The sequence below is a fragment of the Lissotriton helveticus genome, chromosome 5_1 (assembly GCF_964261635.1).
Source record: "Lissotriton helveticus chromosome 5_1, aLisHel1.1, whole genome shotgun sequence".
In the NCBI taxonomy this organism is placed as follows: Eukaryota; Metazoa; Chordata; class Amphibia; order Caudata; family Salamandridae; genus Lissotriton; species Lissotriton helveticus.
The window spans coordinates 1,894,531,129-1,894,544,731 of NC_136065.1; the positions used below are offsets into that span (position 1 = coordinate 1,894,531,129).

General features: G+C 45.1%; 1 long non-coding RNA gene across 3 annotated transcripts in view; it reads left to right on the forward strand.

The window, feature by feature from the left end:
- Window positions 1-13,603, forward strand: part of LOC144753867 (uncharacterized) — a 157,301-nt gene that overhangs the window by 92,314 nt on the left and 51,384 nt on the right. Inside the window, exon 6 of one of the 3 annotated variants that reach the window (XR_013594577.1) lies at window positions 3,502-3,654. The exons of the other annotated variants lie outside the window; for them this stretch is intronic. This is a non-coding gene — a long non-coding RNA (uncharacterized LOC144753867). Of the gene's footprint in view, window positions 1-3,501; window positions 3,655-13,603 lie in introns of those variants that run through there. 3 annotated transcript variants of the gene reach the window in all.

Sequence of the window (13,603 nt, forward strand, 5' to 3'; positions counted from 1 at the left end):
TAGGGCTCCTCTCATCTTCGATACAGGCCATCTTTCCAGGGCCTCTGCACTACCACGCATTGCAGCAGCTCAAAGCACACCATCTCTGGAGAGGTCTAACTTATTCGCAGTCTGTTCCTCTCTCGCAGGGGTGAAGGAGGAGAAGAGTTGGTGGCACACCCACATGGAGGTGTGGAATGGGCGTGAGATCTTCAGGTCCGCCCCAGACATTGTGATAGAATCGGACGCCAGTCGAACAGGTTGGGGAGCCAGATGCATAGATTTTTCAACCGGTGGTGCCTGGTTAATACCCGAGCAATCGATACACATCAATTGTCTCGAGCTACTGGCGGGTTCGTTCGTGGTGCAATGCTGGACCAAGGACAGAGTGCAGTCCTGCGTTCTCCTCAAGATGGACAATATTTCAGTGGTATGGTACATCGACCATCTAGGTGTCAAACCTCGCCAAGGATTTTTGGCATTTTTGCCCGATCAATCAGGTGTCGTCACGGCAGAATATCTTCCAGGCCGGGCGAATGAGGTGGCAGATTGGCATTCGCGTCACCTGCTGGATGCCAGCATTTGGACGCTGGATCCCCTGGTGTTCTCCCAATTAGCGGAGAGATGGGGACCTTTCACAGTCAAGCTCTTTGCGTCACGGCTGGATTATCAGTTACCAAGGTTTTTCAGCTGTAGGCCATATCCGCTAGCTGAAGCGACGGATGCGTTTCTGCAGGACTGGCAATGGGAGCAGTGTTATGCGTTCCCTCTCTTCTCCATTGGAGGCCTCAAGTGTGGTTTCCAGTTCTTCTGGAACTTTCCTGGGATTTTCCAATGCGACCCCCCACTTTCATCACATTCTTCTGGATCTGAACCTCAATCCCCACCGCATGGTGGCGGAGGGGCGGCTAAAGCTGATGTTCCTGGCGGATCTCAGGCGTCGCTGGTCGCTCCTGGGCCTTTCGGGACACGCTGAGTCCTGGCTATCCAAGGCATGGGCGGACCGTACAACAAAGAGGTACCGCTCCGCCTGGAGCAGACGGCGCTTTAGGTGTTTGCAACGGGGTTTCGATCCTGTGGGCATGGATGTAGTCCATATTCTCAATTTCTTGGCAGATCTTGCGGAAAAAGGTTTGGCTTACCGCTCTATTAACACCCACCTTCCACTCAGTGATATCAGCGAATCATACCCTCATTCAGGGGTCCCCGGTGGGGGAACACCCGTTTGTGTGTAGACTTCTGACAGGCATCCGCCTATCCCTCCCACCGGGACCACGCTATTCTGCATTGTGGGATGTGAATTTAGTGTGAATCTTTCTTTCCTGGCAACAGAATAGGTTCTTGTCACGCAAGGAACTCTCGGCTAAGCTAGCGACTCTCTTTAGTCTGATTTCTTGCAGACGGGTGTCTGACGTACAGGCCCTTGACGTCTCGGCTAGAGTGTTTTCCCCGGATGGGGTTTCATTCACGGTCAGTAGAAAGACTAAATGTCATAATAGGGTGATATCTTACCCGTCATTTCGAGAATCCCCAAAATTGTTTGTGGTGCAATGCCGCTGTGCCTATTAAGCAGCTGCTTATTGCACTCCAAAAGCCATACAAGGCGGTTTCTTCACCAACTATAGCCAGATGGGTTTGTTGGGTTATGCATGAGGCGGGGATTGACACCAGGAAGTTTGGAGCTCACTTAGTATGAGGTGCTATGGCTTCTAAAGCATTTGCACTTGGAGCACGGTTAGAAGATCTCATGCGTGCAGCCGATTGGTCCTCGGATTCAACCTTTATAGAGGTTCTATTTTAAGCCAGTGCTGTAGGTTTCTCAACTGGTGGTGGATAAGCTTTGAACTGGCATAATCTGAGCTTCCTGTCCTGACATAGAATGGGAATTTGCTTAGCTCTAGTACCGGTAAGTTCAGATTCTATTAAGGACACGGAGGCGAGGATTATCCCTCCCGGCGTCTGTAGGACACACGGACCCTCCCCGTTCTGGAGTAAGTACTGCCCTTTGGGATTTACTGAAATTTTGATAATTGTATTGTTGAAGTTCTGGTCATTGATTTCGGAAACCCTTTCTGTGGCTCAGCAATGTCTCTTCAGTGTTGCCTCTGTTGACTGATGTTTTGGACTTGATTCTGATATGGCCTGTTTTTTTAATGGAACAATGGTTCCAAGCAGGAGGCGTGACGTATTGAAAGAGGCTGTTTGTGCGAAGAAAGAGGAAGAAGCACTGAGGAGGGACTAAGTGGAGGCTGGTTAATGGACTGTGTTGATGGACTATTGTGATTTTGTTTGATCTACTCCCGAATGTTCATGGGAATAGTAGTTTTTTAGTTGTTTTAAAATGTACTGCTGTAAAATAAAAGCTAAGTAAGAAGACATAATCCTCGCCTCCGTATCCTTAATAGAATCAAACTTACCTGTACTAGAGCTATGCAAATTCCCATTCTATATTTTTAAACCGGGGGAAACCTTAGGGGAGAGAAAAAAACGTTATTACGAATGATAATGGATAAACTGCAATGTTGGTAGTCAGCTGGGAAAAAAAGAAAGGGAAAACATGCAACATGCCCTTGACCCTGCACACTAATCATAAAGGCTTCATTCCATGTAATGCAGTGTTTGAGGTGGTAATATAGATCCCAATAAATACCTATACCACAGGCTGCCTTATTCATTGGGTATAGATAACAGTAACTCTACATTTTTATAACAGTCCTTAGAAAGTACAAATTCCGTCATGTTTTACTGAAATCCATTTTTGAGGTGAAATTAGGATTGCGTATCTGCCACAAAGATTCCGAAATGGTGGAATACCGGCCTGACAGGAATGAGTACCAAACAATCCTCATATCATGCAGAGGTGTTAATAACTTGGAAACAGGAAGCATATGCAAGCCTGTTCATCTGTACAGGAGTTACCCCTCCTCCTCCCCCGCCCCTAGCCCCCGCTCTTCATGATATAAAAAATAGCCTTTTAAGTTAAATGGAAAAAAATGTCACCACTGAATTTCAAACCCGGAAAACAGAAGACTAGGCTACCTTAACTTACAAATATTATAATCCACTTTTGATGAACCTTCAATGTGTAAAGCTCGGTTCTGGTCATTTCAAGGCTTTGGAGCAGTCATCTAAAGTTGTTAAACTCCTTTATAGATTAAAATGTGAACTTAACCTGAACAGGGCGGCCATGATGCAACTTATCACCGCATCAGGTAATGTGGGCGGGGTGGGGGGATCAATTGTTATACATGGATCTAGATTCAGTACAAAGCTATAAAACATATGGTAAATATATGGTACCTGCCTTCAACTACACTGAAAACTCTATACCTATGGTTTGCTAAAAAGGTAAGTACGTTTGAAATAATGAGATGTTGAAAACAATGTATACTTTTTTTCTGCTTGATAAATATCCATACAGTACTTGGTACTGTTGAGTTAAGCGGTGTTTTGTCTTTTAAGTTGATTTGTGGGTAATTACATGGTATTTAATTAGCTTTTATTGGTATTTGCATGTTTCAGCCCTGATGAAGCTCCTATGAAAGTGAAAAACAGTGGCTGATTTTCTTGAGAACAAGCAGTATAAAGAGAACTTGTGTCTTTTACCACAAAGTTTGGAGACTTTCTTCACTTCACTGGACTTTACATCTTAGAAGAACTTTTGTGCGATTTCAATTATTGTAATCATTGCCTCTCTATTTTTGTAAATTTTCTAGATGCTGGGCTGACGAACAGCCAAGCCGTAGAGGTGGGCAAGTATTTGGACAGTGTGGAGGAGATTCATCTGTAATGTGGTACTTTATGTCCGTAGCTGCTCAGTAGGGTGTCATTGTATGTTAGGAAGGCACTTTTTAAATGTGTGCATCAGGTCACCATTTCTTGAATACTTTGCCAGTGATGGGAGATCTCAACGGGGAGCAAGGCATACCGCTTAATTTCTCTTTTTGGGTTCAAGGCTCCAATTGGCTGAGACGAATTTTCCCCTTCCTGCTGTTCCTCTAGGAGATCAAGGCCACCCTCACCCTTGTATTCCTATGGCTTGGCTATGCCCACCACAATTAGCTGGGAACTCCTGTATACCTTTGTAATGCTCATCACAAACACCAATACAATATATTGCTGCTTTAGGCATAAAGCGCTTGATACATAAATAAATATGCATCCATCTAACGAACTGCATAGTGAGAGTCTGAGACCTTAACCTCTAGGCCACTGGTGACTTGTCCGTCTCTGACGAAAACCAAGAAGAGAGAAACAAAGCATCAAGGGTTTGCTTATAGTGATTTGTGCAGGGTATTGTTCTGCGCCTCTGAGGAGTTGCTGATGTGCAGAGGGAAAGACTTTGCTATGGTGCAGATAGACAACTAACATTGGAAAAGCCAATATGCCTGGCCCTAATACGTAGACCCATGTCAACAGAGTTAGACAAATTCTGTTTGCATACATTGCATGCTCAAATGCTCTTTAGCATGTTACATCCTGACCAATTGGTTCTGCCAGTACTGGGGAATCAAGTGCCAACTAAGTGTTTTCTTTATAAAATGCCGAACTGAATGTAACAGACTGTGCGATGACTGTTTATACTTTTTAGATGCAAAATAGTCCCCCATGCATTCCACTGAAAGCACTTTCTAGAAGGTGTAATAATACAGCAAACAGCCAATAACATGAGCTTGAGAAAAAATACTCCTCCATGGAGAGCCTATGTGGAGTTTAAAGGGGCGATCCAGTGTAAAGAAAAAAATCGTGTCCAGCTTTGCATTGCTAACAATCACTGACAACAGGCATTCTAACATGTTGCTTAGTTTGATGAGGTCAGCGTGGGATTTAAAAAACATTGTGACATCATTCACCTCACGGCCCCTTAAAACATTTGTAACAATAGGTACGCAGGCAGATGCCAGTCCTAGAAAGACCCAGTTAGCTGTGTGGGACAGTTTCCATGTACCTAAGTTTGATTTATTGCCTTAGTGTCTGGCTTCACACATGATATGCTCTCTCCAGGAAGTATGGCCACTCTTTGTTCACGCTCTAGCACTTTGTCAGGGTGTTTTTTCTCTCACTCCAGGGCTAAGTTATGTGAATGGGTCTGAGGCACGTGGAACGCAGGATAACATCTTAAAACTGCGGTCTTACTCTCAAAGAAGCTGGCAGTTTATCAAACGGATGCACTCGTTTCTTAGTGCATGTGTGTGTATTTTTATCTGGGCGCTCTAAAAAGTCCCCTTCTGCACTGTTCCGCCACAGTGCACAAACAGCAACCTCCTCCCAAACTGACTGCATACATGCTGCAGCGCTGCGACTCTACTATTTGTGTAACAAGGGAGGGAAACACTCAGCCCAGGACAGCCAGTTTCAGACCAGCTTTCTAAAATATCCACACAAGCTAAATTTACATACAGTGCCACTCAATGGACTACTTTCTTGAATTCATCCGTTATCCTGAACATATGGACGTGCGTTGGAAACACGTCTTATATACCTGACAGGGTTCTTCCACACGATATCTCCACTCTTGGCATTTCATGAGCAAACAGATGTACACCGGGGCGGCTCCTCCATGCGGGCGGAGGAGCGATCACCCCACTGCTTTCTCGCAGTGCAAGAAACAGAAACATAAAATGGCATTTTAAATACTATTTTATGTTTCTGCTTTTTGCACTGCGAGAAAGCAGAAGGGTATGCCTGGTTGGGGACGGGCGGATGGGAGGGTAAGGGAGGAGTGGCTTACCCAATGCTGTGGGCCCTGACTGTTTGGTCAGCCCTCTGGGGCTAACCAAACCAGTCATGCGCACTCTGACTTTTCTCTATGTATGCAGCATGCAGCCTACATAGAGAAAATGGCCTACCCATAGGCGCCGGCTGGGCGCCGTCCCCACCAATCACAATGCTGCCTTTGCAGAGTTATGATTCGCTGAGGGGAGGGAGGCTGCCTGCTTCCTGTTCATCAAATCCAACATTTCCTTCAGCCCCCACCCTCATCAATTTGGGTATCTTTTTCCCTTGCATGCCCTTCTCATAAAACGTGCTGTTACTGCAAAAACTGAAGAAAAAAAAATCTCATTTACTGTAAATAAAAACAGTGGGGTTTCCGACAGGAAGTGATTGAGATGAAATTATAGCCAGCAAGATGGCTCAGTGATTCAACTCCCACCACTGACATCCGCGGTAACTAGTAACAAGTAGGAAGTACACATGGAGATAAGGCAGACTACTGAACTGTGTTCATTTTTTTCCTATCTAAGATTTTATTGATTTTATGATCAACATTAACAGCACCTTTTACAGCATCAGGAATGAAATACATATCTTGTCGGCAGGGGCTCAACTAGACCCAGACTTCGGGGGCGGGGGGGGCTAACAGTTCCAGTAATGGGTCAGGACAAGCATTTCCAGAAGTGTGGTTGGAACTACCCAATATGAGAAAAAGAAATTACAACCTGTACAATTTTAACATATTTGACAAACCTGGCAATATAACAAACATGTTTTTGTAGATTTGGCACTGTTCTTCGGATACTCCCAGTGATCTTTAAAAAGTAGATTGAGTGCATTGACAACCACAAATTGTAATTCAAAGCACATAATACACGTTTTCATAAAGTTATTCCAAGACCGCATACTGTGAGTGAATGCAGTGTGAGTAGTATGAATGTCGAGAGAAATGTGTGCCAATGTGAGGGCAGGGTGAGCTGCATGAGCCCAAGCCAAGCGAAGGCCAAAGTGAGTGCCAGGTGAGAGTAGTGCATACAGAGTGAGAGGCATGAGGAGTGAGCAGTGTAAATACAGGATGACTGGTGTGCCGGTGTGAGTGCTGCTTGACCAGTGAGCCTGTGTGATTGAAGGGTGAGCTAATGGAGTGACTGGTGAGCGCATGATGAGAGGAGTTAGTGCACGATGAGTTGTGTGTCCCAGTGAGTTCTTGTAGACTATTGTGCCTGTGTGCAAGCAGGGTGAACTGTGTGAGTGATGTGTGAACAAAGTGGCTGTGTGAGTGCAGGCTGAGCAGAGTGCTCATGTGAGTGTACAATGAAAGGAGGGAGTGCAGGGTGATTGGTTTGAGTCTAGGGTGAGTGATGTGCCTATTTGAGTGTGTGAGTACATGGTGAGTGGTTGGTGAGCTGTGTAAGTGACCAAAGTGCCTATGTAAGTGCAGGGTGAGCAATGTGCCTGTGTGACAGTAGGGTGAGAGGAGTGAGTGGAGGGTGAGTGATGGAGTGCAGGGTGAGTGGTGTACTCACTTGAGTTTGGGTGCAGGTGAAACTGCAGTGTGGGGAGAATCAATGTATGGTACGTGATGTGCATGTTTGAGATTGAGTGCAGGGTGAATGGTAAGACTGCAGGGTGAGCAGTGACATGTCATGTGAATGCAGGGTGAGCAGTGTGCTCATGGGAGTGCAGGGTAAGAGGAGGGTGAACGGATTGAGCGCATTGTGAGTGGTGTAAGTACAGTGTGATTGTTCGAGAGCATGGTGCGTGGTGTGAATGCAGGTGAGTGGAGTGCCGTGTGCATGCAGGGTGAGTGGTGTGCTTGTGTGATTGAAGGTTAAGAGCTTGGTGAACGTCGTGAGTGCAGGGGAAGTGCATGAGTGCATGATAAATGGTGTAAGTACAATGTGATCACTGTGAATGCAGGGTGAGTGATGGGACTGCAGGGCGAGCAGTGAGAGGAGTGCCATGTAAGTGGAGGGTGAGTGGTGTGATTGTGTGAGTGTGGGGAAAGAAGAGGGTGAATGGTGTGAGTTCATGTTGGGCAATGTAAGTGCTATGTGATCGCTGTGAGTGCAGCCTAAGCTTAAAAGCAAAAGTTGAGCGGTGAGAATGATCGGTGAGTTGTCTATATGGAGGATGAATTCCCAGGAACACACTGAGTAACTCAGTTCGGATGGCAAGTGGGGTGTCAGATATAATTTAAAATAGTGCTATTATTATATCAACCAGGGTTGGAGGGTGGAGCGAATACATGATTTGTGGATCCTGCTGTCAGCCTCTTGAAATACCTTCATAGGGATGCCACCTTTCCAGGAGAAAAATACAAGGCCTGGAAAGGTGGCAACCCTATGTATTCATTTGTAACATTACTTTTCTGCGTTTGTTTAATTATTAGTCAGGGTTTTTAACATGGCTCTAGACACTTTTAAATGTGCTTTCTGTTTATATTTGCTGGTTGAAGTAAATACAAATATGAGCTTAGGTGATTTTTCATTTGCTCAAAATACCAGTTTGCCGGTAGAAAAAACGGCAACATGGCAACTTTATAGGCCTAATATGACTTTATTTTTCGAAATGCAGTCTCCCACTGTGGCAGAAAAAGTACTTAACAATTTAAGGAATAGGCAGAGTGGGCATGAAGAGTGTCTGGGACCAGGTGTAAAAAAACAACAAAAAAAAGAAAGTGTAATAAACAAGTAATCAGTCTTTAACCCCTTCGCTGCTAGGCATTTTCCCCGCTGTGCTAAACCTTTTTTTGACTGTTTGAGGTAATTTGCTCTTAGGCCCCTGTAACTTTTTGACCACATAAGGTATCCATGACAAATTTGCGTCCTTTTCTTACACCATCATGGGGATTTTAAAGGCACCCAAGGTTTGTTGATTCCCCTGGAGGGAAAATAGCGAAAATACAGCTATGTTCTTTTGGGGGGAGGGAGGGATGTACTGCAGAAGAAAGCGTCTGTTTTTTTTCCTGCAAATAATATCAATACGGGGGTTATGGTGCTGAAATCACCATATTCCCAGCTTTCATGAACTGAAAGACCTTTGTCAGAAAACCAAAATCTTTTACACAGTTTTTGCAATTTACTGGGACATAGCCTATTTTTGCTTTTTTTTGTGCTTTCAACCTCTTTCCAGATAATGGTAGAAATGGGTATGAAAGCAATAATGAATCCTGAAAAGCTATACATTTCAGAAAAGTAGACAAAATTCTGAATTCAGCAAGGAGTCATTTGTGTAGAACCGTCAAGGTTTATTTATACAAACTAACAGCTGAAAAATGGAAAAATTGATAATGAGTTGAAAAAAACAACCATTTGTGCCAACGTTATTCACCTGTAACTTCTTCAAAGTATGCCAGATTTGTTAAAGCAATAAAACGTTACATCCGCTGGACCCTTCTGGTTTTGGGGGTATATAGGGCTTGTAGGCTCCCCAAGAACCGGAGGAACTCAGAGTCAATAACTGAGCAGCGCCTTGCAATTGTTTTTTATTATGTACCAGGTATATAGCAAACCATTTGGGAAAATAGAAACAGTGAACAATCAGTATGTAAGACACCTATGTATTTCCAAAATGGGAACAAAATATAGAGTTTAGGAACAGTAGCTATTTGCACATCTCCAAAATTGTGGGTACCCATATTAGCATGTGAATTATAGTACATTTTTCAAAGTGACTTTTTTTTTACACATTCTCTTACATTTGAAAGGCAGAAATGCATTGAAAGTCAATAGGTAATAACAGCTGCTCCACAATTCTGTGTTCCCCTACGTCTCGTGCTAAAATGGTACCTCACTTGTGGGGGTAGGCCTATTACCTGCGCCAGGAAATGGCCAAAACACAACATGGACACACCACATTTTTACAGTGAAAACTGACAGTTTTTTTGCAAAATGCCTAGCTGTGGATTTTAAACCCTAGCTCAGCCGGCACCTAGGGAAACCTAGCAAACCTTTACATTTTTAAAACTGGACACCCAGCGGAATCTAGGATGGGGTGACTTGGTGACAGATTCTGTTACCCAGATTCTCTTGCACACCTCAAACCTTGTAAACAAAAAACACAATTTCCTCACATTCTGTGATGGAAAGCTCTGGAATCTGCGTGGATCCACAAAATTCCACCCACCCGCATTCCGAAAGTCTTCCAATAAAAATGGTACCTCTCTTGTGTGGGTAGGCCTAATGCCCGTTACAGGAAATGGCCCAAAACGCAATATGGACACACCACATTTTTACAGTGAAAACTGACCCCTTTTTTGCAATGTGCCTAGCTGTAGATTTTGTACCCTAGCTATGCCGGCAGCTAGGAAAACATAGCAAACCTATACATTTTTGAAAACTAGACACCCAGGGGAATCCAGGATGGGGTGACTTGTGTGGCTCTCACCAGGTTCTGTTACGCAAAATCCCTTGTAAACCTCAGACTTTGAAAATTTTAAAAACACATTTTTCTCACATTTCTGTAATGGAAAGATCTGGAATCTGCCTGGGTCCACACACTACCACCTAACCCGCATTCTCCAAAGTCTCCCGATAAAAATAGTACCTCCCACATGTAGGTGGGTCAAGTACTCGTGACAGGCAGAGGCCCAAAAGGTATTGTGGAGACATCAAAATTACCTATCACAAACCTCAAAATTAACTGAAAAAAATCACATTTTACTCAGTTTTCTGTGTGGGAAAGTTGTGGGATCACCCGGCTGACTCAAACCTACCAAACACACACATTTCTGAAAACTAGACACCGGGTGGAGTCCAGAGAGTTGTGGCTAGCATTGATCCCCTAAGTTTTCCTAACCAGAATCCCCTTCAAACCTCAAATTTAGCTGAAAAAATAAAAATGTTCTCACATTTCTGTGTGGGACAGTTGTGGGATCACTGGGTTGACACAAATGTCCTACCACCCAGCGTTCCCCCAGGTCTCCTGATAAAAATAGTACCTCACTTGTGTGTGTGGGCCAAGGACCTGTCGCAGAAAAGGGCCCAAAATGTATTTTGGAGACATCAAAAATGATCTATCACACAATTAACTGGTTTTGCAAGGGTGCCACCTGGGTTTTTGACCCGGGTTCAGGTGCCATCTAGGGAAACCTACCAAACCCACACATTTCTGAAAACTAGACACCCTGTGGAGTCCAGTGAGTTATAGCGTGCGTGGATACCCCAAAGTTTCTATACCCAGAATCCCCTGCAAACCTCAAACTTTGCTGAAAAAATCTATTTTTCCTCACATTTTTGTGTGGGGAATTTGTAGGATCACTGGGCTGACACAAATTTCCTACTACCCAGCGTTCCCCAAGGTCTACCGATAAAAATGGTACTGCACTTGTGTGGGTGAGTCAAGTATCTGTGACAGGCAAAGGCCCTAAACTTAGTGTGGAAACTTCAAAATTACCTATCATAAAACGACCTGGTTTTGCAAGGGGGGGGGCACTTGGGTTTTTGGCCCCGGACTCAGTGGCCAGTGAGGTATGACTGGAGAAAAAAAATCCCTGGTGCCTAGTGGGTTTTTTGCCCCCACTGGGGGCACATAAGTGGTTATTGCCCCATCTACCTCCCGGGGTGAAGGGCAGAAAGACAAGCATTTTTGGGGGGATGGGGAATTGGCAGGCCCATTCTGGGCAGCCCCCCCCACCCCTACGTATATTAAAAGAAAAAATCCCTGGTGCCTAGTGGTCTTTCTGCCCCACCGGGGACAGATCATGGGCTATTACCCCCATATGCCTCCGGAGGGGCAGAAAGTCTTTTGCCTTTTTTGGGGGGAGGGTGGTATGCCCATTCTGTGCAGCCCCACCCCTGGCCTATAAAAGAATAATCCCTGGCGTCTAAGGTGCTTTCTGGCCCCGGGGGGGGCAGATTGGGGGCTACTGCCAGAAAGACTGGCTGTGGCAAAATTGAATGGGGTGAGATCCCTGCTTGGGTGTTGCCCTCCTGGGGTGATTCCCAAACAGGGATCCACTAGGGAAGGGTACCATTGGAAAGGGGAGATTCTCCCCTTATCCAGCAATACCTCTCCCAAGTGTTTTGGTGCTCGGACTGAGATAGCCCCACGAGCACCGAAACAATGAAACTGAAACTAAGTTTCATTTTCAAAGCAAAGACTTCAGCCTCAGGAAGTTGGGGAAGCTTTTCCCCACCTCCTGAGGTCAACAAAAAAAAAAAGAAGTTCCTCTGTTGTCTGCAGCCGAGGGATTTAGTGCCCCTATACTCATGACAGAATGGTTCCGTCAGGAGCATTGCTGCTCCTGATGGAACCATTCCGTCATGAGCACCAAAAGTGTTAAAGACCTGTGAAAATTCTCTAATGAGACTGAGATAAGGCGCCATCCACCGCCCATCCAGTCCACAGCAGCTCCAGATGTGAATGTGTGTGTCCTGAAACCTGAATCAGCCTGGGCTGAGCATTAGCCCGGGATGAGACACATGACGGAGGAGCTGAAGCCCCTTCAGCCCTATAGGCAGTGTTTATATGGAGAGCCCCGTGCCATAACGATGTGTTTCTCTGTCTAGGTGCACCAGTCCATTCCCTTGCGCTAGGCAACATCGAGAGTAGGGTGACCAAATTTCACCTTCGGGCAATGTCTCTTTACCCCCTTACCTCTCAGATCCTCTATTTGGCACAGGACTACAAGCAATGCCCAGCAGTCTATAGGGCGTTCACACTATAAGAAAAAAATGACCGCCCCTCACCACATATTGGGTAAGTAGGAATTTGTCGCTTGGCTGTCTGAAAACCCTACATCAGCATATGGTAGGCATATGGTAGGCTTCAAAAGCATAATAGGTAGCATGCAGGTAATTACCCTGGATCAAGCGGAACTTGGCAGATACCGCTAGTTCTCTATGGTACATTAGTGCCTCTCGCCGTCATCCAACTCCCTGTTGGGTCCTACATGCTGTGGAACTCTGGGGTTGTCAAGGGAATGGAATGTGGGAATAGCGGCGGTTGAGTCGTGTGATGTACCTTGCCCTGTCATCTTCATGCGCAATAAAGGATCTTGTTACTTACAGAGTCTGCGTCCTTTTAGCAGCGACCAGCAAATTTGGATCGATCGCCATCCACTTCCTAACACAACTCCCAACCCTACTCACGTTTTTCTAAGGAAAATGGGTTTATTTTAATTATTCTAATTCTAATTATTATTGTAATTACATGATCCAGAGAACCGCTGTAGGCACATTGTAGCCGTCTTTAATGAGTGTAATCACTTTTTAGAATAATTAAAATAAACCCATTTTCCTTAGAAAAACGTGAGTAGGGTTGGGAGTTGTGCCCCGTCCTGAAGAAGGTACACCAGTACCGAAACATGTCGACGCACACCAGAGTTTTTTGTCCCTAATTAAGACAAGAAAAACTCGTTCTTTTGCACTTTTTTAACAGCACCAGCCAGGGGTACGAAATAAAGTTTTTTTCATTTTACCCACTAGCCAGGTACTTTTTAATTTCTCACTACACCTCCCACTCACATCTATTCCCCTTCACCTACACTCAACACACACCACACATAGTCTGATTTGTCAACGCTCCCGCGTAGTCGCAGGTCGTAGCGTGCCGCATCCCCTTAGCGGGGTGCGAAGACCCCGATGATGAAGCATGACACCAAGGGGCCTGTTGGTGTGTGAGGGGTATTTTACACAACACTGAGTGTTCCCCCTTTCTCCCCCTTTATTTACACTTTGGTAGTAGGATTCTTCTTGTTTATTTATCAGTGCCCGTGGAGTAGGAATCCTACGTTGTACTCTACCTCCCTTCTTTGTTAAGTATAGTTTCTAGGCAGCGCGCAGCTGCGGGAGTTTTCCCTACAGACATACCATATCACACACATTGAAAGACACACACTTAGGTATAACAAAAGAAGCCAGCGGTCCACCCATAATGGAATATGAACATGGCCTCACTTTTGCAG